Source organism: Elephantulus edwardii, unplaced genomic scaffold (genome assembly GCF_000299155.1).
Source record: "Elephantulus edwardii isolate Elephantulus edwardi_28Jun2011 unplaced genomic scaffold, EleEdw1.0 scaffold00023, whole genome shotgun sequence".
Classification (NCBI taxonomy): Eukaryota; Metazoa; Chordata; class Mammalia; order Macroscelidea; family Macroscelididae; genus Elephantulus; species Elephantulus edwardii.
The window spans coordinates 13,244,001-13,267,370 of NW_006399773.1; the positions used below are offsets into that span (position 1 = coordinate 13,244,001).

Below are 23,370 nucleotides of genomic sequence, written 5' to 3' on the forward strand. Positions count from 1 at the left end.
TATCACCTAGAAGAATGTTTGACCAAAAACAATTTAAACCAGGCCTGAGTACTGCAGGTTAAAATAACTCACCTTGGGCTTGGTAGCATAACTTTCTGTCCATTAGGGCAACGTAGCTCTCTCTTGTTGTCATTGTTATTACTGTTAAGTGCTGTCAAGTCGTAGACCACTCATAGTCACCCTATGGACAAAAGACCTGAGCACTGTTCATAGTTTCCAGAGGCAAGCCATTTCAGAAGTGGATGCCACTCCTGCTTCCAAGGTTGTTTTAATCGGGAAGCTTCACCAAACACTGTCCATCATGGGGAACCACTATTGCATTTGGCACATAAAAAAAAATAAATCTCCCCAATTAAAACAAGCTTGGAAAAGAGGAGTGACATCCACTTCCAGAAAAGCTTGCCTCAGGAAACCTTATGAACCTGGAGAAAGAACGAAATTTATACATTTGTTCAGGACTTTCATTCACAGGTTGGCTATGAGTTGCCTACGTCTCAACAGCACTTAACAACAACAACAACAATGAACTTTATGTTTGTGAAACTAGATGGCATTATAATTTCATGAGGTTACATATTTTAAACCCAGAGATTATCAGAGTGTTCAAGAATACAAAAACTCTGTCTCCCACCTAAAGAAACTGACATTTCAGTGTAGAAAAGAGAAAGGGAGGCAATTTTATGTTTCCTTCTCACCGACTCAGAATTCCAATTAAAAATCTGATCAAATTCTAATTTTATGTTGTAAACTAATTATAGAATACAAAATTATGTACGTTTAAAATGGCATGTCAAAGTGATACAGATAAACCTTTAGATATTCCCAGTTTATACTAAATAAAGTGAATTAGCAAATAAGTACAGTGTACAAATTTAACCTCATATTCTTCTCAGATTACCACCAGAGTATCTACATAGTTGCAGAAAAGGGCACAGATGTTCACCCTAAAGAACCTGTAATTAAGGCACATTTATGCTCTGCAGATGCAACCATTTCTAGACTATCAAGTACTCTTGTAAACACGCCCGACCCAAAGGAGAATCTTTTTTGAACTTTCTTAGTTATATTCTAACAAGAAAAACTAAACCAGAATCTTAATCACACAACTATGGCAACAAAATTAGTCTAATGTTTCCTCTCCAGTACTGTATATCTTAAAAAATAAAAATACATAAAAAAATATATGAAGAGAGAGAGAACATAAATTCCTGGTTAATGTTATTTTTTTTTTTTCAATCTGTTACTGAAATGCAATAGGCAGGTCTATCAGTCTTATATAATATGAAGTTAGAGGTGTCACTGATTATAGTAATCTCAAACAACACAAATCAGTATTGAAACACTAAAAGAAATTATCTAGTTAACACTTTTGAAGGAAAAAAGAAAGAATATTTTGAATATTTGCATTGCTAGGTTAAACCAGGCTGCTCCTTGGAGACAAGGATTCTGAGGCTTCGTCTGACATACTTTGGACATGTTGTAAGGAGAGACTGGTCCTTGGAGAGGGACATCATGCTTGGGAGGGTGGAGGGACAGTGCAGGAGAGGAAGGTCCTCTATGAGGTGGATTGATTCAGTGACTGGGGTAATTGGGATGGGAGTGTCAGAGACAGTGCGATTGGCACAGGACAGAGCAGAGTTTAGGGCTGTTGTCACTATGAGTCGCAAGCGACTCAAGGGCACATAACAACAACAACAATCGATGTTTTAAGCCAAAAGGGAATAGAAACATAAAAAATTAAGCTAAAAATAAAAACAATGGTTTCCTTATGTTTTAAGGAAAACAATAGTCTCTAGTGAATATATTATTTTCTGAATGTCTTATTTCATACTGCTAAAGTTGTTAGGATTTTTTACATAAACACTAATATGAAAGTATACAAGTTCATATTGTTTTCACTAGTGTGTCTAGAATTATTTTTTATTAACACCAGTTTCAATCACATGTGTTTAAATTCTTGAACGTACTGTTGTTGTTGTGTGCCGTCGAGTCGTTTGTGACTCACAGCGACCCTATGTACAACAGCCCTAGACCCTGCTCTATCCTGTGCCAATCGCATTGCCTCTGACACACCCATCCTGATTACCCCAGTCACTGAATCAATCCACCTCATAGAGGGTCTTCCCCTCCTGCGCCGTCCCTCCACCCTCCCAAGCATGATTACTTAAGTTTATTAGTTTAAACCTTAATTTAAATGTTCCAATTAAGTTTCAAAAATATATTTATGTTGACATGATTGTATCTTAAGCGTTTTAGAATTTAAAGATAACTTTTAAGAACTACATGGGAATTATAGAAATATTTCTTTTTATTAATTTTTAGACTATATACTGAGAGCATCTTTTCTATCCCAAGGTTATTTTCTCCAAAATTTTGTCTCACCATAAAAATAAAGTCTACACTCTTCAACACACTATTTTTAAAACTAAACAAAAATGACAAACCTTTCGTGCGGAGCCATATATTTTTTCTTTGCCACATCACCCACTATCATTACCCTCAAACATCTGGGACTCTGTTTCTGGGACCTCGAAGATCCCTCTGAACACCATAGTATTCCATTTCTGCTGAGTTTTTATGAAACCTTTCTTTCATTAGCAACCTATGAACTCCACACTATTTTAGTCTAGACACTATACTGCAATTAGCCTGTCAAAATGCTTTTCAAAAATATTTCTTGGAGAGTGGCATTTGACTTTTAAGATTTAGTTTGTAAGTATATTTCCCACACAATACTTAAGATTGAAGCAACACTTTGACTCTCAAGTAAAGGTTATTAGTCATGTGTTTATTTAAGTAATTCTTTTTTGACTTTTATATATTTCACCTCAATTCTACACTTGTGTGGCACTAGCTCGCTCTCATTTATCAATATATCAGTTCTTTCTGGAAATATTTTTAAGTAAATGGATATAGTAGGAAAATGTTGGTATAGAAGGCAAAACAAAATGACTTTTTAACCTACATGTTATTTGTCTAGGGAGCTCTGGTTTCTTGTGGTGAGGAATTGTGTTGCCAGTCAAAGGCCGGCAGTTCAAATCCACCAGCTGCTGCTCTGCAGAATAACGATGGACAGTCACTTCCCATGTGATTTACTGTCTCTTGAAACCAGCTGGAGGGTCAGCTATGAATTGGTTCTGATTCAATGTTATACAACAATAACATATGTGTTTAATATTGTTTGAACTGAGTTGGAGCGATGCTGGTGTAGCAGATTAAATTCTGGGCCATGAATCAAGAACTAACACTTGGAGCCCACTAACCACAGTGCCAGCGAGCTCTGGCGGCTTAGCAGTCAAGAGCAGTAAAGAGTTGCACTACCAACCTGAAAGCACCCGATTGAATCCCTTAGCTGTTCCGCAGGAGAAAGATGGGCAATCTTTCCCCATGCAACTTACTGCCTCTGAAAATCCACCAAAGGGTCAGCTTTGTGTTGATTCCAACTTGAGGGTACACAACAACAACCACCACCACCTCTATGCAAGCAGGCCTCTCCTCCCATTCTCCTTTACATCATTGGAAGCCTAATAGCAGTGAGTTATTAGTTAGTTGTCTACCATGTGTTAGAATAGATTGCATGGTGATGGGTTGGATTGGGTTTAGTTTAATGTAACACAAAGAAAAAAATCAAAATGGGCTGGAAGAGGGTAATGTGGGAGTGTTGCTTATCAATCCCACAGAGGACTATGAGACTAAGAACTGATATTTGTCATTTATTATAGCTCTTATTCAGACGTTCTTTTGTGGTGGTGATAAGCAACAGTTGGTGACACAGCAATTAGTTATTTTACCACTCATTGAAAAGTTGGTTTAACTCACCTAGCACTTCCACTGGTTATAGACTTAGCAACCTGCTTTCATAATGAAAACTATATGGGGTTGTTCTGCTCCATCATACGGGATCACTATAAGTTGAAAGGCATTTTACAATATTACCAGCAGCCAAGAAATTAAAAGACGCATTATGATGGAAAAGTCTACTATTAGAGACCTCTCCAAAGTACTGAAGATAATAATGTCACCCTGGAGACTAAGGTGCACCCAATAAAGGCCATGATCTTTGCAATCACTTGTTATGAGTCAGAGCTGGAAAATGACTAGGGATGATAGAAAGAGAATTGATGCCTTTGAGCTATGATGCTGGAGAAGAGCATTGAATATACTATGTGCTGCTAAGAGAACAAACAGGTTCATCCTAGAGAGGGTTAAACCAGACAAGGATTCTGAGACTTCTTCTGACATAATTTGGATATGTTGCAACGTGGGGTCAGTCCTTGGAGAGGGACGACATGCTTGGGAGGGTGGAGGTACAGCGCAGGAGAAGAAGACCCTTTATGAGATGGATTGATTCAATGACTGGGGTTATGGGGAGGGGGGTGTCAGAGACTATAAGATTGGCATAGGATAGAGAATGGTTTAGGGATATTGTACATAAAGTCGCTATGAGTCTCAGGTGACTTGATAGCACATAACAACATCAAAAACAACAATAATATACAATGAAGGTGGTGTAAAAAACAGAAGTATAAAATTTGATTGATATTAAATGTTAAATATAACTATAGTGGCTGTGTAGTCCTTAGAAAGTTGTGCTGTTAACTCAAATGCCAAAAATCTCAAAGGGCTAGAATCCACCAGGAACTCTGCAGGAGAAAGAGGGACAATCTCCTCCCATGAGATTTATGGTCTTAGAAACCCCATGAAAGAGCAGCTCTGAGTTGGTTCTGACAATGGCAATGAGTTGCTGGGGATGAATCATAAGGTCATAGGATAGATTCTAGTAAGTAGTTGTGAATTCCACTGTTTACTATTCACTGTAGAACGAACTTCAAGTGGACAAGATTAATTTACTAAGATTACCTGTACTGCTAAGAGAACAAACATGGATTATTTACCAACAACAACAACAAAAATAGAAATCTGTAACTGCAAGTCTAAATTGGAACATTTATATATGTTTTTATAAATATATGGCATGTGAAGTTTCAATGGAGACTCAAAAAGGGACGATAAATAGGCATAGATCAATAGTAATTAATTATATAAAATATAATATATATGAATAATCTTATGAATCACCATGTATATGAAAGATTTTATAAAACACAGTGTACATTAATTAAACACAATGTATACAAATTATTGCATACAAGCCAATGGGGAAAAATAAGAAAAATTTTAAAAAATATGTTAGGATGAATTGAAAGAATGAATTTTCAGGTTTTTCTTTTTTAATACAGACTATAGTGTACTTTATTGGTGGTACATGACAAGATGGGCTCTCGAAATCCCTCCTCATTCTCAAGTGGACTGGATAGAATTTGTGTCAAGGATGTGAGATTCTCAGTGTGTAGAGGATTAAAGTTGGAGCAAGGATTCCCAAGCCACTGAGAGTCTTCCTCTTTCTTCTAGTACTATTGCGGTACAAAGAGCTCTTATTCTTTGGAGGACTTGTGAACCATCAGGTCAACCAACATGTTGCTGTAGCCAAATTCATTGTCATACCAAGAAATGAGTTTGACAAAATCGTCATTCATGACAATGCCAGCCCCAGCATCAAATGTGGAAGAGTGGGTGTCACTGTTAAAGTCACAGAAGACAATCTGGTCTTCTATGTATCCCACTGTACCCTTTAGGGGCCATTTTGATGCTTTCTTGACTACCTTCTTGATGTCATCATATTTGTCAACTTTCTCCAGAGAGTTAATCAGATTCACGACCAATACACTGGGAGTCGGGACACAAAAGCCATACCAGTAAATTTCCCACTCAGCGAAGGGAGGACCTTGCCCACAACCTTAGTAATGCCAGCAGATGCAAGGGTGATGTTCTAGGTCACTCCTTGGCCATCATAGAACAGCTTTCTAGAGGGACCACCACAGTCTTTTGAGTGGCAGTGATGGCATGGACCGTGGTCATGGATCTCTCTCTAGTGTCAAAGCTATATCAAGAATTACCTTGGTCAAGCAGTTGGTTGTGCAAAAGGCATTGCTGACAATCTTGAAAGAGTTGTCATGCTTTCATGGTTCATGCCCATCACACACATGGGAGCATCGGCAGAAGGAGCAGAGATGATTATCCTTTTGACACTATTCTCCAAGTGAGACCCAGGTTTCACCAAGTTTATGAAGACATCAGTGAACTCTACTAAATACTCAGCACTAACATTACCATACTTGATGTTGGTGGGATCTAGCTCCTGGATGATAGTGACAGCTTTCCCACTGACGACAAGCTTCCCATTCTCGGTCTTGATAATGCCATTGAACCTGTCAAGGGTGGAATCATACTGGAAAATATACACTATGTAGTTGATGTTGATGAATGAGTCCTTGATGGAAATAACATCCATTTTGCTAGAATTAAAAGCAGCTCTGGTAACTAGGCATACAGTGTGGCCAAATCCATTTACTCCACCCTCACCATTGTGTCTCAGGGATGTGGCTGAGGCTGCACCAGAAGAGAGGGCTATCTGTCAATCAATGAGAGGCAGAGAGCCAATCCTGAGATTCTTGAGGAAAGAAAACATTAGAAAACAAATCTAGAAAAATAATCTGACATCTCATAGTGTATAAAAAGAATTAAAAAGATTGTTTTGTTCAAAGTCTAAATTTTCTACCTCTGCAGGAGTCAATTTTATTATCACAAAAATATCTTTTTTAGAAAAATTTCCTTATGAAATTGAAGATGAAAATAATTATCATCCATTTTCTATCTGAAAACTGAAGAAAACATAATTTTCTTATTTAATATTCTTATCTTGATTTGTGTCATAGTGGTAAGGGGTGACTTTGACAACCCAAAAGTGTGTGGTTAGATTTCTCCAGCTGCTCCACAGATGAATGATGGATAATAACCTTTTACGTGGTTAACTGTCTAAGAAAACTCACTGGAGGGTCAGCTATGGGTTAATTTCAACTGGACAGCACACGACAACAGTGTTGCTATAACTATGTAGAGACATATTTCAATTAACTTAGTCTGGATTATTTACAATGTTTCATAGTGATATTTTAAAAATTGTTTTGTACTCATTTCTCCTAGTTCTTGTTATAAGCCACTGAGTTGGAACATGGTAGACCCTCCCGTTGGCTTTTAGAGGCTTTAAATCACACAAGAGGACATTGCCTGTCTTTATTAAACAGGGCCACTGGTAGATTCTAACTGCTAGCTTTTAGGTTGTCAGTGCATTAGGTTGTCCTTATCTTCATTTAGGTTGTACTTACCATTGGATTACTGTTGTTGTTATTGTTAGGGGCTGTCAGGTATAACTCTTAGCAACTCTATGAACAACAGACATAAATCTCGTCCTATCCTATGCCATCCTCGTCAGGTCTGACACACAAGCTCATTACTGTAGTCACTTTGTCAATCCATCTCCTCGGAGATATTCCTCTCTTACCCAGACTCTCCATCTCTCATCTCTCTAAGCACGATGTGCCTCTTCAAGAAATAGCATCTCCCAGCAACATGACCAAATTATGTTAGATGAAGCTTTATCATCTTTTCCTTCAAGGAGCCCTCTGGCTACACTTTCTCCAAGACATGGGATATTAAAGACTCTTCTCCAACACCACAACTCAAAGTCATCAATTATTCTTCTGTCATCCTTATTTATTATCCTTCTCTCAGATGCATAGCAAGTGATTGGAAAGACCATGGCTTAAGTCATACACACCTTAATCTTCAAGCTGAAATAATTGCTGTTAAGTATTTTGGAGAAGTTCCTCACAGTGAATTTCCAATGTGATATGTTTTCTGATTTCCCAATTGGTGACCCCAAAGGTATTAATTGTTGATCCAAGCAAGATTAAGTCTTGACAGTTTCAATCCTTTTATCATCTATCATGATGTTGTCTGTTGGCCCAGTGGTGAGAATCTTTGTTTTCTTAATGTTGAGGTGTAATCCATACTGAACACAGTGGTTTGTGATCTTCTACATCAAGTGTTTCATGCCTTCCTCACTTTCATCACGCAAGCCTGTTGTTATTGCCATCCAGATGAGCATGACTCATCGTGACTCTATGAACAAAAGGCCTGAAGCCTTTCTATAACTATTGTCATTTATTAATGCTCATAGTTTCTGGAGGCATGGTGTTTAGGAAGTAAGTGGATGCCGATCCTGCTTCCAAAGCCTAAAGCTCCCTAATTTCCCATAACCACTTAGGAAATACAGATAGAATCTTATTTAGAAATAGGATCTGTGAAAGTATAATTAAGTTGTGTTTATACTGATGAACACTGAGCTCAAAAGCCATGGATTTTGGAATAAGGCAAGAGACATAGACCACCATAAATGTAGGATAATTAAGAAGAAAGAGGGAAAAATTTAATAATATAATTGCAATGCCAATGACAGCAAGGTTTGCCGGCAACTACAGAATTGTAGTCTAAAATAGATTCTTCCTCAGAGTTTATAAAAGACCTATCCCTGTAAAATTCTTATTTTGAATGCCTACTCTGTAGATTGAAAGGGATCACCTTTCACTTTCAGCTTTCTGTGGTATAAAAGTTATTATGTAATATAAATTAGCAAAATTAAAATATATAACTTGTTAAAATTTACCAAATCGTTTATGTGATAAACATTTAGCATACATTAATGACTCATTACAATATATTAATCCTGGTGCCGTTTTTGTTCCTATAGTGTGGTGCTGTTGAGTCGAGTACAACTCACAGTGACTCGATGAACAACAGACTTGAACCTTGTCCTATCCTGTGTCATCCTAATTGTCACTGACACACTTGAGCCCATTGCTGTAGTCACTGTCAGTCTATCTGGTTGAAAGGCTTCCTCTCTTCTGCCAACCCTCTACCTGTCCAAGCATGATCACCCTTTCCAAGGAATAGCTTCTCTTAGAAACAAGTCCATGTGAGATAAAGCTTTGTGATCTTTGTCTTTGACGAACATTCTGCCTGTACTTTCCCCACAACACAGTTGTTTATTATTTTGGAAGTCTGTAAGATATTCAGTACTCTTCTCTAACCATAACTCAAAGGCACAATTCTTCTTCTTCCATCCTTATTCATTTCCTGCTCTCAGATGCATAGCAAGTGATTAAAAAGACCATGGCCTGAATCAGATGGATCTTAGTCTTCAAACTAATGTCATTACTCTTTAATAATTTGGAGATGTCCCTGCCTACCTGACTACTGGTGAGGTGACTAGGGTGTTGGTTGTGGATTCAAGTAAGATGAAGTCTGATAGTTTCAATCTTTTCTCCATCTATCATGATGTTGAATATCAGTCCAGTGATGAGAATTTTTGTCTTCTTGATGCTGAGATATAACCCATACTGAAGGCTTTAGTCTTTAATATTCTGCAACAAGTGCTTCAAATCCTTGTCTCTTTCAACAAGCAAACTTGTGTCATCTGTATAATGTAAGTTGCTGAAGAGTCTTCCTTCGATGCTGATGTCACATTCTTCTTCATAGAGTCTAGCTTCTCAAATTATTTGTTCAGCACACAGTTTGAGTAAGTATGGAGAGAGTATAGAATCCTGTTACATACCTTTATTTATTTTAAACCACATAGTGTTGCCCTACTCTATTCACATAATAGCCTTGTAGTCTAAGTATAAATTTTACATGAGAACAATTAAGTGTTCTAGTATTCCAATTCTTCTTAATGTTAGAGAAAATGTACAGAGAGCCAGAATTGGAGAATAAAAAGGGAAAAATTTTCCCAGTATTTACCAAGCTGAAAGAACTGAAAAACAAATTCAAGCCTCAAGTTTCAATACTGACAGGTGCTGTGGGCAAAATCTTGAGTAGTCCAGGAAGAATCAAGAACAGATGTAAGGAATATGCAAAAACCACTGTATCAAAAAGAATTGACTGACACTGAAATATTTCAGAAAATATCATATGAGTACAAGCAAATGGTGATGAAGGAAGAAGTTCAAGCTGCACTGAAGGCACTGACAAAAAAATAGGGCCCCAGAAATTGATTGGCATGATTCAACAAACAGATGCAGCCCTGGATGTGCTCATCAAACACTGCCAAGAAATCTGAAGGACATCTGTCAGACAAACTGAAAGAGTCCTATTCCTAAGAAAGATGATCCAACTGAATGTGGAAATTATCAAACAATATCATTAATTTCATACGCAAGCAAAACAGTCCTGAAAATTATTCTATAATGACTAGGACAACACATAGTAAAAGAATTTCCAGAAGTTCTAACTGGGTTTCGAAGAGGTCTTTTATCAACATGAAGGTTTTGACCTGTTCCATTTCTGAGCTGGGCTTAGTCACCTCTCCTTAGGTAACCTGGTAGTCACACACTTCTGGGAGGTCACCTTATTAATGCTGAGCTTAATGAAGACACCCAATTGGCATAGGGTACCAAAGCCCAGAACTCCTATACTCAAGCAATCATCCAGCCACAGCTTTCCAAGTAGCTGAGACTACAGGCACACACCATCATGCCCTTCTAGAAGAGTCCTTTGGCACCAGCAATATCATTCCTGATGTTGGATAGATCCTGGTTGAAAACAGAGAATACCAGAAGAAGGTCTATTTGTGCTTTACTGAGTATGCAAAGACATTTGGCTGTGTGGACCATGCCAAATTATGATTAACATTGAGGAAAATGGGAATCGGGAACACTTACTTTTGTCAATTAAAACTTATACCTACAAAATAAGACATGGCACTAAGCACTGGGAATATTGTTTCTGGATACCGTCAAGTTAGTTCTGGCTCATTGTGAACTAATGTGATGATGCCCTATAAGGTTGTCTAGACTTTAATCCTTATGGAAGACAGTCTTCAAGTCTCTGGTGTGGAGTGAAGAGACTGGGTGAGCTGGAAGTAGCACTGGGCCCGTAACCATTGCAGTACCAGGATTTCTTGGTACTGGTTATACGAAGACTAATTATATTACCAGAAAGTGGTGAATTATAACCTCAGTAATTTTCTAATTGAAGTAGAATATAAATAATATATACTGACCACCTGCATGTCTTAAATAATAAACTTGTTAATGTTTCTCTTTTTCCAGTTAAATATTCTTAATTCTTCTCAATCATCTTTCTAGAGTTTATTACCCTTCATCAATTAATACAATAGTGTCATAGACAGAGTCTGTTTTAGGAGTTAGACTCTAAATTTATAAGAGTAAAAATACCATCTATTCTGGTGAAGTCTGTATCTCTTTCCAGTACTCTAAGTCATACTTGGGTTGGAAGTCATATGTTTCACAGCTATTCAACTTTTCCTGATGTGATGTAGCTGGTGACAGGATGGCAGTTAACACATCGTCTGCACACACTGACAAGTATCTAAGGGAGAGCACCAACTGTTTCAAATACACCATGAGGATTCAGGAATAACTGGCAGACGGCTGTGTTCTCCAGAGGTGTAACATCACTTGGACTACAAGAGTCATTAGATGACATCTCTCCAAGAGGAAATTTTGTCCTTATGTTCTCTGCCTGCTGCAGGGACTTCACTTTTGCCATTTGATGAGCCAGAAAAGAGGAAAGGAAGAAAGGTTCTGAATAAATGCTAGAGAGTTCGCTGTATTTTAAGCCTATCTATTCTTAGTATAAAAAGAAATAAATTCAGTTCATTTGTGTTGCTCCCTTTTATGACATAGGAAAGGCCAAAGCTTCAAAAGAGCAGCAATGATAAAAGCCACTTCTGAGGAAGCATGTGGATTCCCCCTCCCCCTTCTGAGTTACAGAGCCACAGAATTATGGGAATAAAAGAGTTTGGGAGAAATTCTTCCTAAACTCCTCCTGAATCACATCCTGGTTTTAAATTTGCGAGCATCAGGGCTTCAATTTTACTTGAGTCCTCAGATCATGCTGGCAGTTGTACAATTGTGTTCTCTCCTCCTTTCTGCATAATCTTTGCATCTACTCCACAGAAAATGCAAAGGAAATCACTCTGCAATGAACATATCCAAAGGACGTAGCTGTACCTAGCAATTTTCTATCTCCAGTGAGGTTTTTTTCTTACTTTATATAGAGATCACTTTCTCCCTCTATGTCAGTCTGCAGCGAGGTTTCATTTTCTGTTTTATTCAGTTTCCTGTGTACACTGATAATGTATTTGTAGCTGTCAGAAAATTAGACAATTTAATGTTGTGCATAGAAAGAACATATTCCTAATCAGGCATATTCCTAATAGGACATATATACTAAGTTAGTTCTACAAAGGTGATTTTACAAAGAAAAAAATAAACTGACTGCTGGATAAGATCATGCTTCAGATACGTCTAATGAAATCATATCTTCTATACAAAGGCCTAAGTATTTACCAATTACTCTCTCTTTTGCTTTCATTGTTGCCAAGTTGTAATTGACTCGCAACTGACCCTCCAGCAGGTTTTCAGAGGCTGCAAATTGCAAGGGGTAAGATTCTCATTCTTTCTCTCTTGGAGCAGCTAGTTTTAAATCTCCAGTGCAGAAAGAGTTGCTGACATGATAGAGGAATTGTACTTGATCATGATTGGATGTTCAAGGTCTCTGTCAAGACCCTCACTAAGATGAATTCACACATTGGCTACAACCTTGGGCTTACCTGCACCCAAGATCACGAAGATGGTACAGGATCTAGGTGTGCTCATTCTGTTGTGCCTGGAGTTGCAGTAAATTGGAGCTGAACTCATGACACCTAACACCCCACCACCTTCTATACATGTGTGATTGAAGGTACCTAGATTAATCAAGAAGAGTTTATGAAATCCAGTCCAGTATATGAATGTTGGTGTTGGCATTGAGTACTGTAAAGTTTGAACCGACCCATAGCTGACCTTGCAGTGGGTTTTCAGAGACAGTTAATCTCGTGGGAGATTTCCCATCCTTCTTTGGCAGAGCAACTAATGGTCTCGATCTGCTGACTTTAGGATTGCAGGTCAGCTTCTTACCATTGATAAATGAATATTTATTGTGTATATTCAAATAATATCAACACAAAATTGAAAAGACAAAATAGACTTTATCGATATAGAATATGTAAAAGTAATAGACTCAACATCATTATGCCGATGCTTACTATGTGTTCATGGAAATGTGGACGTGGAGACTTGAGGGAAAGTGTACATGATGCATATATAATATGTTCACATGTGCAAATATAGCCACTCATATTTATGTACATTTTTTCAAGTGAAACTCAGTAAAAATTTATTTTTGCCATCTGTCTGTTACATATTTTTATGATAGAATTTATTGTGAAGATAATCTTAAATCTATACAATAAGCTTGAAGCCTTTAGAATAATCTTTTCCATAATTCTAAGTTTTAAGAGAATACATAATGGTAAACAAAAATAGCTTTAGTATCAAACTTTTACAATTTTTTTGTATCTCAGTGTTTTACCCTTAAATTTTACATTTCACGTGGTACATGAATTGTAGCTATTATCTGAGTTATGTGTTCAAGTGGACATCGTAATTCTGGTACTTTGCTTACATGTCAAAAGTCCTTAGATGATGAAAACAAATATCATGTGTGTTATGCAGATGACACAATCTGGCTCAGCAAGACAGAGAAAAACTGAAGAGTTTGCTTGCAGAAGGTCAAAGATGGCAGGATTTAATACAGATTGTGTCTCCACATCAAGAAAACCAAGATCCTCACCACCAGGCCAATTGGCAATATCATGATAGATGGAGAAAATACTGAGGTTGTTAATCTTGCTCTGATCTGCAATCAACACCCTTGGCACCAGCAGTCAGGAGATAATAAGATGAATTTCTTTGGGGAAATCTGCTATCATTGACCCCTGCAGAGTGGAAAAGAACAATAATCCTAGTCTAGAGGCTAAAATGTGCCTCATCTAGGCTATGGTCTTCTCAATTACTTTCTATGCATCTGAGAGCTGGCCCATGAATAAGGATGTCAAAAGAAGAATAGATGCCTTTCAGTTGTGGTGCAAGAGAAGAGCACCGAGCATGGACTGCCAAGAGAACAAGTAAGTCTGTTATTGAGGTGGTGAAACTGGCTTGCTCCTTGAAAGTAAATATTGTTGAAGCTCCATCTCACATTTGGCCATGTTTCCAGAAGAGACCAATCACTGGAGAAGGACATCACGGTTGCAAGGTAGAGGGTCAGCACAGGAGAAAATGACACTGAATGATATCTGTTGACACAGTGATGAGCAGTGGGGTCAGGTGTTTCAGGAATGGTGAGATTGGCTCAAGATATGGCAAGACAAGATCCAGAACCATTGTTTATAGAGACACTACGAGTTGTAGTCATGTAGACAGCACATAACATGATTACCTAAAGATTGGCTGTTCAAACCCTCTCACTGGTCCCCTGGTGATCTGGATTTTACATATTTTGTAAATATTCTATTCTCCTTGCTGATAAGGAGGAACTAATAGCTCGCCCTCCATTGACTTTCTGAGACTATAAATCCACAGGGGCCAAGTGCCTGTATTTCCCCTTGAGAGGTGTTGGTGGATTCGCACTTCTAGAAAGGTGCAAGCTCTGGATTAGCAGTGCAGCTTCCTGCAGACTGTGCCTCCAGAACTCCCTTGTAAATATTACAGACAGGATAGCCCAGAGTATTCCAGTCCAGAAGAAAAGCACACTGCAGTTACCACCACATAGAAAATATCTGACTGTTGTAGGTAGGTCTTAAATTCGCATTTTATTTAGGAAGAACCAAAGGCAGCAACAGCTAATAAATACTGTCAGGCTCGTGTTTTAAAGCTAGACAAAGATGAAAAAGAAAAACTTGATCCAACCCAATTTCCATACAATTCTTCAAGACTGTATTGAAACATGTACCAATTTAGCAGCGGTAGCTGAATTTCTTGATACTTTGGAAGCAAAAGGCTCTTACTGCCAGTATGCAGAAACAGTCTCTGACCTTCTCGAGGCCTTTGGATTGTTTGTCCCAGCTGGCACACTGGCAGATGACATGATATGTGCAGATGTCTGTGCGTTCACAGCACAAGAAGACCTGGAGACTATGCAAGCATTTGTTCCGGTTTTTAACAAGTTGATCAACTCCCACAAAATACCTGCAGATAGATTTTAAACATGAAGTTAAAAATACTACTCCTGTTCTTGTTTGATTTTCTGTTGCTGTGTGTGTTTTTTGTTTTGTTTTGCTTTGTTTCTGAGACAGAGGGGCAAGCTGACTATGTTGACTGGTGGTCTTCTGACTGATGGAGCACTCAATGTATCTATTCTTAATAGCCTTTATAATGAGAATTTGGTTAGAAAAGGGATGTCTGCAATCCTTTTTTTTTAATGGTCTTCCACTCATAGATAAATGAAAAAAATATCAATGCAGTAGCTGCAGGTTTCCGGAACGTCAACATGAATTATAGAGTGATGGAACTTTTTCTACTACCAATAAGCAAAGCCTTGAATACAAAATATCCTGTAAAAGTAGGATTGAAAGAGCTTTCAGAGTACAGCATGTTTGGAATCAGCAAATCATAGGAACTTGTAAGAAATTCCAGAAAGAACTTCAAGGACAAATGCTCTGTGATGATCCTTTAAGGATCTACTTTTATATTTCAAGGGGACCAACACACATAGCCTTGGAAGTGGTTGTTAGGAGATGAACCGTGTCAACAGTAAGGGGTACTGTGGAACAGAACGACAGAGGAGTATTTTGTAGAAGAGTCAGCCATCATGTTCTTGAAGCAATACTTTTGCCTTCACTGTTCAAGCCTGGACGGACTCTTGCTGAAGACTTGAGGTCACTGCTGTAAACATATTTATGAAAGACTTCTAAAAAATAATGGGATTTCTTTCAAAGTTGAAGTCCTCTGTGAAGAACCCATTCTCAAGTAATATAAGGATGTGCGTACTGAAAAGGGGGAAGATGACTTCTTTGAGCAAATAAAACTGTAGATTTGCTCCAGAAAGCTGATGGAGATTCTGAGTCTGAAGCTGAAGAAGGTAGTGGAGTTTTGAAATTATACCTTTAACAGAGCAAAGTGGAGTTGTTGTTAAATGGCCATGCTCTGTCTATTCTCATTATGCAATTCCTACCTCCCTGTATAAAGAATGATATAAGGGCTTTGAACTGTTTCTCAGCTATGCCTCACTCAAGTATTTTCAATTACCTTACATTAGTGTGAAAGTTGGGTAATAAACAAGGAAGACTGAAGAACAACTGATGCCTTTGGATGATGAAGTTAAAAACAAACAAACAAACAAAAACAACTCACACATACTCATACACAAAAAGAAACACTACAAAAACTTTGGCATGAATTGGAAGAAGGGCTGCCTATGTACTCCTTAGGAGTGAGGAGGGGGAGTCTTTGTGTCACATACCTTCAGCAGGAAGGACCAGTCTCTGAAAAAAGAGAGTGTGCGTGTAAAATAAAGTGTGTTGAAAAAGGGACAAGTCCCTCAGAGAGATGGTTTGCTTCAGTGGGATTGAGCCCAGCAGGAGTTGTGAGGATGGTGCAGGTTCCTACAGTGCTTCATTCTCTTCTACCTGGTGTCACTATGAGGTGGAAGCGAGTTAGTGGCACCTAACAGAGGGAATAACAGCAATGCTTAGGAAACCTAGTGGACCAGTGGCTGATAATCAAAAGATTAGTGGTGTGAATCCCCCAGCGGCTCTGCAGTGTAACAATGAAATAGCCTGCTTCCTTAAGCGTTGGAAATGCTATTCATATAGTGAAGACTAAGGCGCACCTGATCCAAATCACGATCTGATTACTTGCTATGCAGCTGAAAGTTGGCCAATCGTTGTTGTTGTTGTTGTTAGGTGTTGTTGAGTATGACTCATAGCGACCCTATGAAAAAAATATCTCAACCGTGTACTATCTGTGTTATCCTCACATTTCCTCACACACAAGAGTCCATTGCAGCATTCACTAGTCAATCCATCTGGTTGAGGGTCTTCCTCTCATTTGCTGACTCTCTGCCCTTCCCAGAATCATGTCCCTCTCCAAGGAATAGCATCTCCTAGCAACATGCCCAAAGTATGTGAGGCAAAGCCTCATTATTCTTGCTTCCAAAGAGCACTCCAAGACCTAGCTGTTTGTTCTTTTGGCCGTCCATAGGTTGTTCAGTGATCTTCTCCAACACCACATCTCAAAGGCATCAATTCTTCTTCTGTCATCCTTAATTATTCAGGTGTATCTTGCTTTAGAAAGACTATGGCTGAATCAGATGCATGTTAGTCCTTAAACTGACATCATTACTCCTCAATAATAATAATGGTCCCTAACTGCAGATTTTCCCAGTGCAATGTTTCTCCTTATTTCCTCACTGCTGGTACCAAAGGTGTTAATTGTGCATCCAAGCAAGATGAAGCTGTGGACAGTTTTAATCTCCTTTACAACCATCATGATGTTGCCTATCATGATAAGAGTCTTTGTTTTCTTGGCATTAGAAGCCATCCATACTGAAGGCTGCATTATTTGATTTATGCAACAAGTGCTTCATGTCCTCCTCACTTTCAGCAAACAAGGCTGTGTCATCTGCATAATGCCAGTTATTGGTGAGTCTCCAATTCTCCTGCCACACTCCTCTTCATAGCGTCCAGCTTATTGAATAATTTACTTAATTTATAGATTAAATAGACATGAAGAAAGAACACAATCCTGACACACTCCCTTTTCAATTTTAAACCATGCAATGTTCCCTCCTTTGTTCACACAAGACACTCCTCATCCAGGTATAGGTTCCTCATGAGCACAATTAAGCGCTCTGGGATTCCCATTTTTCTCAAAGTCAGCCATAGCTTGTTATGATCTACACAGTCTAGTGTCTTTGTCTATTTAATAAGCACAAATAGACATTCTTCTGGTACTCCTTACTTTAAACCAGGATCCATCTGACACCAGCAGTGATATCCCTGGTGCCACACCCTCTTCTAAATCCTGCTTGAACTTCTGGAAATTTTATGTACTGTTCTAGCTTTTTTATGAATGATCTTCAGCAGTATTTTGCTTGCATGTGATAATCCGGAGTGTAAGTTTTTATTTAATTGAAGTCGGGTATAAAGCGGTCATTTTTATTTCATGAGCAATCAAATGTCAGCTGACTGACCATTTTGATTTAGTTTACAGTCAGCTGTGGCCTGGAAGCCTCTTATTCAAATCAATCAGGAACTGATGAGTGTGCCTTGCTTTCTAAAAGTCATTTGGGTCCTGCTTATAACTCCAGTTTGGAGCCTCCTATATGAGGCAGTTGGATTCTGGTGGATAGGTTGTTTGGTTTAATTGAAAGTGGACTATAAACTTTTTAGTTGGTTTTTTTTTGTTGTTTTTTTTTTACTTCATTAACAGTCAATCGTAAGCTGATTGGCCTGGTGTATTGTGTTTGGGGTGAACATTGTTTGAAGTGATATAGCACTTCTCTATCAGTTTGCTATACTGAGAAAACTTTAATCTGGACAATGAATAAAGGTGACAAAAGAATCGATACTTTTGAGTTGTGGTAGAAGAGAAGAGTGTTAAATATCCTACAGACTGCCAAATGGACAAACAAATATGTCTTGGAAAAGGTGCAGCCAGGGTGCTCCTTGATGGAAAAGATGGTCAAACTTCATTTCACATGCTTTGGACACAATGTTAGGAGGGGCCGGCATTTGGGAAAGGACATCATGCTTGGGAAAGCGGAACATCACCAAAAGAGGAGAGGATCGGCCCTCACTAAAATGGATTGGCACAGTGACTATACAGGTAGGCTAGAAAGTGACGTGGTAGTCAGGTGACGTGGGTGACGCAGGTTTGGATCCGTTGTTCGCAGGGGCACTATGAGTTTTAGTAGACTTGACAGCACCTATCAACAATACAGTCCTTATAAAGTCTCTGGAGGGTTGTAATAGACTCAATGACAATGGCTTTGTTTATGTTTCTATGGTTGCTGGAAATGTGAAGTTATAATTCTAAAATCATGTTTTAATATCTATAAGTGCTAAAGATTCTAGTCGATTGTGGCATTGATTTCTTCAGTCATTTTCTATCTCCTATAATAAGGTAATTCAAGGCTTTCTACAACAAATTGTTTGCTGTATTCCCTAGGTTTTTTATATAAACAAGTTTCAAAATGTTTTGATTAAGATTATCTGCTACAAAAATTGTGTTTGCAAATTAAACTGTAATAGTATCCATAGTTTCAAAAAGATGTGATTTATGTGATAATTTGGTACAACATGAAAACATGGTCAATTTTATACCCAAAGCCCCACTTAGAAATCTTATATATAGTAATTGGATTAATTAACATGAGTTTTGAGTATTTGAGCTATTGTTTGCGTATTAACATTTTTCTTGTATTTTGAAGCCTAAATGTTCTTTTTTTCAGCTGCTTGCTCATGCATCATTTCCTAGATTTCCTTAGAAACTCCAAGAATACTTCTTTAGACATTCCTTAGAAACTGCATCCCATGAAGAACAAACTCAAAGTGAGCTCTTTGGGAGATCTTATGTGTAGAGGTGATGGGTAGAAGAGTTGTGTGTTTCCTATTGAAAACCTGCACTCAGTTAATTTTTCCTGACAAACCATCAGGTATTGTTTTCATTTACCACATTCAAATATACCTAAGAGAAATTGTCATTGAATATATTTTATGCAGAATGCACTTCAATTGTTAAGAAAGGACCAGTCAAAGCAGTATATATAAGGAAAATGACATTCATTTAAAATATAGGAAAGATTAGTAGAAACTATTAAGTGATCAGCATGTTCTATTTGTTGTTAGGTGCCACTGAGTTGATGTCAACAGAACAACCTATCACCATATATCCAACTCTTTTCTTTATTGTGCATATCCTCATATTTCAGATGGACTTTAAAGCTCAGTGTGGCAATCACTGTGTCAATCTATGTCTTTGAAAGTCTTCCTGTCTTTGACTGGTCCTCCATCTTTCCAAATATTTTCCAAAGACGTGTCCCCTCCTGAAAACATGCCCCAAGCATATAAGATGTGTTGTTGTTGCTAGGTGCCTTTGAGTCGAGCACGAGTCACAGCGACCCTATGAACACAAGATCTGAACTCTGTTCTGTCCTGTGTCATCTTCACACTTCCTGACACAAAAGAGCTAATTGTAGCAGTTCCTGTATCATTCCATCTGGTTGAGGGTCTTCCTCCTCTTTGCTGACTACCCATCCTTCCCAACATCATGTCTCTCTCCAAGAAATAGCACTTTCTAGTAATATGTTCAAAGTATATGAGGCAAATCCTTGTCATTCTTGCCTCCAAAGAGCACACTAACTGCACGGTAAAGCATTGCTTCAAAGGAGATCTCTGGCTTCACTTCTTTCTTGACAAGTTTGTTATTTTGGCAGCCAAAGGTCTTACGTATTCTTCATCAACACCACAAGGCAAAGGCATAATTTCTTTGATATGTAAAATATAACTTCTATTTCCTAGTGGCTTTTGTTATAAAAATGAACTTTTATAATGATGTAAAATCAGAGGTAAGGAATTTTAAAAGCAGTTGTTATGCATGCATAGAGAGCAATTTTTTTAAAAAGTTTGTTTTATAATTTAAAAAATCCAATTATTCAATCACTTACGAGGTTGTACATCTTTTTCATTTATATGTGTTTCTGTATTAACCAATAATCTTAATGTTTGTGTATGTATATATGTCTTAAATATAGCAAACATCCTAAAATATACTTATTTATTCCTAGAATCTAATCATCACTGTTACTGTCTGATGCTGAAGATATCAAATAAGTTACCTATTTTTTTAAAAAAAATCTTATTCTAACAAAGCAATGACATAAAAAGTGAATGAATATGCTTATAGCTACCTAATTCACATTTCAATCTGTTTCGACCTCCATACATGAATACTGTCCATGTGCTGTTTTAGTGTTATTTGGGTAAAAATCATCAATTTGAGTTAATAATTATTTGTACACATTTAACCGACATAGCATACGCAAATAATTAGAGCAGTGTATTTTAATTCATTTAAATATGATTATACTTAGAATAATACTTATTTTACTGCCAATAGACAACATTTTAACTGAGCAGAGGAGTGAAGGGCTATAATTATGAGATTAGTGTACTACTCTTCCTGTTGGATGAGTAAAGTCATTGTGGGTCTTCAGATCTTATCTGCTTAATAGCTGCCAGTGATGCCTTTGTATATAGTCAATGCCCCATTGACTTACTAGAAACCCACTAGGGCCATGCTATTATGCAGATTTCCTCATCAGCCATCCAAGCCTGGGTATGTGAGACCACTTGACAAAACACAGTGGTAGCCCCACTTCATTTGCTCTCAGTGACCCATTGTTCTCAATGGTATTCCATCAAAAATTAACTTGGCTGGGAGAAGTGAAGGCTGTAGTGATTGCTAGGTACTCAAGCAAATACCGTATCTATTATTACTAAGTAGTTGAGATTCGATTCCTGTTATTTGCCCTTCTAACTTCTAGGAGAAATATATTAAAAAAGATATTGATGAGGGTAAAAAGAGCCTTCATTTAACATTTATTTTCATTCACCTTGAATTCCACTACTGCTTTAATGCAATCAATCATTGAGACTCTAGAATTTGAATTATGGCAATTTTCAGTGATTTTCAGAGAACCTAATATTTCCTTCAATTTTTAATGTACAATTGACTGAAGCCATATTCATAACATCTAGCCAGAAAGTTTGAAGACCCCCAATAAAAAGACTTCCACGTTCAAATATTGTCTAAGGAAAATTGTACATGGCTGCTTAAATTTTCAATGTCTCTTTTAATTAACATTCTTATGCACATAAGAAGGAAAACCTCTGAGTTTTTCATTTAAATTAAAAATCAAGTGGAAGGTAGGCATATTGCACACCAACATGTCCTCTGAGAGTCCCAGTTAAGGTTTAATAAACACTTGCCCCATTTCTGCTGCCGGGGTGAGAGTTTAATTTTGCATATGCTGACCTTGATTTAGAATAGAAAGTTTGCTAATACACTTATAACTTAAACATTGATGCAGAATGAACTTCTGTAAAACAACCCCTAGCCACAAAGTTCTCATTTAACAGCATGTCTTTTTCAGCTACTACACTAATATCCAAGGACATATGCAAAACAGGACTCCCAGCTCTTGTGCAGACACAGCTCTGGGTGGTAGGTCTGGTCTGCTAGGCTCTGTGGGATCCAACTCAGCACTTCGTTCCAGCTGCCAACATCTCCCATCTAGACCAAATGTCCTTTTACTTGAGACAAAAGCACCTTGGTTTAGCCAAACCTCAAAATTGTTTTCTCATCACACTTACAGGCATTTGAAAAATGTAATAAAACTGCCATCACACTTCTGAGCATTCAAAGTGTGTGTGTATGTACATATGATTGAGTATTAAACACATATTTGATATTTACACTTTTAGCTTTAACATATACAACTTTATACGAGGGCTGATACTCAGAGGCTCATACAGAGATCCTGAAAACGGAATTGTCCCCAAAATGCCCGAATGAATCAACTGACTAACTGAAGAGATAATTTCCAAACAGGTTCCTTTGTTTCCACTTAATTCATAGCTTCCTGTTCTGACACCTTCAACTCTAGACTCTGAAGAAGTAGCTCTGCTTTGTCCTCGTGGCAGGAGATTTGCCACTTTGCTTCCAGACAGTCTCAATGTTTCTCCTCGAATGTAATTCATCTTCATTGTTTCTGTGCCGACAGGATGGAACCTGCTTACAAATTTTACAGCTAGCAATACTTTTTATTGTTGTTCTGAAAGGGCTCCTGAGGGCTTTCTATTTTATTTTTAGGAACATTCTGAATTTTTTTCCCCCTTTATACTATACTTTCCACTATTATGAGTGATGACCCTAGACTACTGGGGAGGAAAAAAAACAACCAAAACCCACCAAACTCTGCAACTGTCATAAGTTTTAACGCAATCTTCTAGTACTTTGATTTATCGCTGGTGTTACATTTTAACTATGTTACAGCTAATGAAGACTACCAACCGCCTTTGTGGAATGTTGACTTTCCTTCAAACTAAAAACACTGCCCTCATGTCTCAAACGTCTTTCAGACAAAAAAAAGGACATAATAATGAATTTAGTTATTTGTTAGTATGATTGTTGACCATCAAAAATTTCATGATGAAACTAAAATTAAATCACTCAGTATCACTAGTTTACTTTCCTTTTTACATTTTATTTTAGTCTGACATTATATGTAATAATACTTCATAGCATCAAAAAAGATGCCAAGATATTATGAAATAACCCTTTAAATGTCTTTTGCCTGAAACTTAAGTCTTTTCTTAGATCATCAGAGAGAGAAATTTGTTTACTGCGTAGGTGTGGGGAACGAAGCTTTGTAAGGGAAACAAACAAGGTTGGTAATGATTAACTTCATGTTATGCCACATTCACTCTCAAATTTGTTTTAATGTTTTAGAGACTCTAAGCTGAGTCTTTGATTCAGTTCCAGCTCATCTGACCCTCCACTGGGT

General features: G+C 37.7%; 1 protein-coding gene and 1 pseudogene across 4 annotated transcripts in view; both read left to right on the plus strand.

Annotated features, from left to right (window-relative positions):
• Positions 1-23,370, plus strand: part of PCDH9 (protocadherin 9) — a 1,403,702-nt gene that overhangs the window by 1,270,808 nt on the left and 109,524 nt on the right. The gene's annotated exons all lie outside the window — the stretch shown is intronic.
• On the plus strand, positions 12,501-15,417 carry LOC102862897 (annotated as a pseudogene).